We start from the raw sequence: 3,283 nt of genomic DNA on the forward strand, positions 1-3,283 counted from the left end.
TCTAATTCATAAAGCAGCCAAGACAGTCAAATCCTTCTTGTTGCCGTTGATAAGTTTGTCAGCTCTCAAGCCACAGCTTTGTGTACGTTCATGTATTTTTGTCTGGGCCTTATGGATAGGCCTCAGACACTCCACAGCTACCTGGAAGACATTATCAACTACTGCTGGGAGCTTGAGGAGGGGAAACCCAACCCCCTGAGAGAAGCCAGTTTCCAAGACCTGCCTCTTCATACCCATGTGGAGATTCTGCACCACCTCTGTGATTACTGGCTTGATGCAGATGATGTCTTCGATCTACTCAAGGTGCTTCCCTGAAAGCCCTTTCTCTAGTGCAGTAAAAACCCAGTAGTTGAGAATGGAGCTTTGAAATCAGAGCCTAGACACTGTCCCTAAGCTTTTTTGCTCAAGGCTAGTGCTCTACCACTTGAGCCACAGTGCTGCTTCTATTTCTTAGTGGTTAGTTAGACGTAAGAGCTCTTGGATCTTTCTTGGGGGGGGTGTGGTAGGAATTTGAACTAGGGCCTGGACATTGTCCCTGAGCCTTTTTCGTTTTGTTTTTGTTTTGCTCAAGGTTAATGCTTTACTACTTGAGCCACAGTTCCACTTCTGGCTTTTTGGTCATTAATTGGAGATAAAGAGGCTCATGAGCTTTCCTGCCTGGGCAGGCTTTGAGTCGTGATCCTCAGACCTCAGCCTCCTGAGTAGCTGGGATGACAGACATGAGCCACGGATGCCCGGCTGGCAGGTGTCCGGATCATACAGGATTAGACCTGGTGATGACTTCTAGTCCTTTCTTGGTCATGTCATTTAGAAGTAGTCTTTGTTCAGGACTCCAGCCTAGGTCAGGCCCTGGGGTAAATTGGGAGTCTCAGCTGGAGCAGAATGTTGCTGTGGGTTCTGACTGAGCTGCCATAGTGGATTACATGGGACAGAGCCTTAGAGCATCTTATCCTACCCACTACTTTTTGTGTAAGTATAAAGTAAATCTAAGCCAGGTAGTCAGACCATTCATTGGAATTCTTCATTTTTGGAGGGGTCGGAGCCGTGGTTGGGGTAGGGAACATTTCAAGTATTTCTATATCTTGTTCTTCAAAGAAGGTACCCCCATCCCATTCTGTATTTTATCTGCCCAGGTGGAAAAATGATATCCTGTACTTGGCATTTTGAAACAGGTGATAGGTTCGTGTATTGAAGTTTTCTTCCATTTATTTAGTTCATTGTTTTCCCCAACCCTCCTTCCTTTTCCGCCAAGGGTCTGGATGCAGACAGTCTCCGTGTAGAACCTCTAGGGGAAGACAATTCAGGGGCACTCTACTGGTATTTCTACGGAACACGAATGTATAAAGAGGATCCGGTACAAGGGAGGTCTAATGGAGAACTCTCTATGAGCAGGTAAAGTCTTCAGTGTCAAGGCTATAATAGCTACATGTAAAAATGTCTTTAAAGTTACATACATCAGTGCTGGGTTGTGGCTTAAGCCATAGAGCACCACTTTGCAAACCTTACGCCCTAGGCTCAAACCCTGGTACCATACATACATAAAAGAAGAAAGCTCATACAAACAAAGAAAGCTAGAACTTTATTTTCTAATGAGGGGAATTAACTGTATCAGCATTCTTGAAGGGAAAGTAATTTCATATACAAATAAAAAGGAGCAGGGTACCAGTTGCTCACACCTGCTACATTTCCAGACATGTTTAATATATGTCCCAATCAATCTCACCCCTTATATCAATTTCCTTTCCCCCTTCTCCCCTTCCTACCTTCCCAAAACAATTTCAACATGCTTCCTTGTTCAATTTTCATAGCTGCAAACCATCTCTTTCAATCAAATTTATACCCTTTCAAAATATGTTTCAAAATTATGCACCCTTGGCCTCTTCCTCTCAGTCCCATATTGAACTTGAGTTGGAAGAGGCCAGTCCAATCTCAAAATGGAGGTAAAACCGCCGCCCGGGTCGCCCCCAGCCCGACTCTGGCCATCGCTGCTGTCACCGGGGAGAGGAGGGTCATGATCCAAAGGAACCAGAGCAGCTGCAGAAGCTGTTTATTAGTGGTCTGAGCTTCAAAACTACAGATGATAGTTTAAGAGAACATTCTGAGAAATGGGGTACACTCACAGATTGTGTGGTAATGAGAGATCCTCAGACAAAACGTTCCAGGGGCTTTGGTTTTGTGACTTATTCTTGTGTTGAAGAGGTGGATGCAACCCTGTGAGCTAGACACCACAAGGTTGATGGACGCGTTGTGGAACCAAAGAGAGAGGTTTCTAGAGAGGATTCTGTGAAGCCAGGAGCCCATCTAACAGTGAAGAAAATTTTTGTTGGTGGTATTAAAGGAGATACAGAGGAATATAATTTGAGAGACTACTTTGAAAAATATGGCAAGATTGAAACCATAGAAGTTATGGAAAACCGGCAGAGTGGAAAAAAGAGAGGATTTGCTTTTGTAACTTTTGATGATCATGATACCGTTGATAAAATTGTTGTTCAGAAATACCACACTATTAATGGGCATAATTGTGAAGTGTGAAAGGCCCTTTCTAAACAAGAGATGCAGTCTGCTGGATCACAAAGAGGTCGTAGAGGTGGATCTGGCAACATTATGGGTCATGGAGGAAACTTTGGAGGTGGTGGAGATAATTTTGGATGTGATGGAAACTTTGGTGGAAGAGGAGGCTATGGTGGTGGAGGTGGTGGCAGCAGAGGTAGCTATGGAGGAGGTGATGGTGGATACAATGGATTTGGAGGTGATGGTGGCAACTATGGTGGCCGTCCTGGTTATAGTAGTAGAGGAGGCTATGGTGGTGGTGGACCAGGTTATGGAAACCAAGGTGGAGGATATGGGGGTGGTGGAGGAGGATATGATGGTTACAATGAAGGAGGAAATTTTGGTGGCGGTAACTATAATGATTTTTGAAATTACAGTGGACAACAGCAATCAAATTATGGACACATGAAAGGGGACAGTTTTGGTGGAAGAAGCTCTGGCAGTCCATATGGTGGTGGTTATGGATCTGGTGGTGGAAGTGGTGGATATGGTAGTAGAAGGTTTTAAAACAACAGAAAAAAAAGGCTACAGTTCTTAGCAGGAGAGAGAGAGCGAGGAGTTGTCAGGAAAGCTGCAGTTTACTTTGAGACAGTCGTCCCAAATGCATTAGAGGAACTCTAAAAATCTGCCACAGAAGGAATGATGATCCATAGTCAGAAAAGTTACTGCAGCTTAAACAGGAAACCCTTCTTGTTCAGGACTGTCATAGCCACAGTTTGCAAAAAGTGCAGCT

General features: G+C 44.3%; 1 pseudogene; it reads left to right on the forward strand.

The window, feature by feature from the left end:
- Positions 1-1,934: 1,934 nt before the first annotated feature.
- On the forward strand, positions 1,935-3,057 carry LOC122095935 (annotated as a pseudogene).
- The last annotated feature ends 226 nt before the right edge of the window (positions 3,058-3,283 follow it).

The sequence above is a fragment of the Dipodomys spectabilis genome, unplaced genomic scaffold, assembly GCF_019054845.1.
Source record: "Dipodomys spectabilis isolate Male_0828 unplaced genomic scaffold, ASM1905484v1 ptg000363l, whole genome shotgun sequence".
NCBI classification, from domain to species: Eukaryota; Metazoa; Chordata; class Mammalia; order Rodentia; family Heteromyidae; genus Dipodomys; species Dipodomys spectabilis.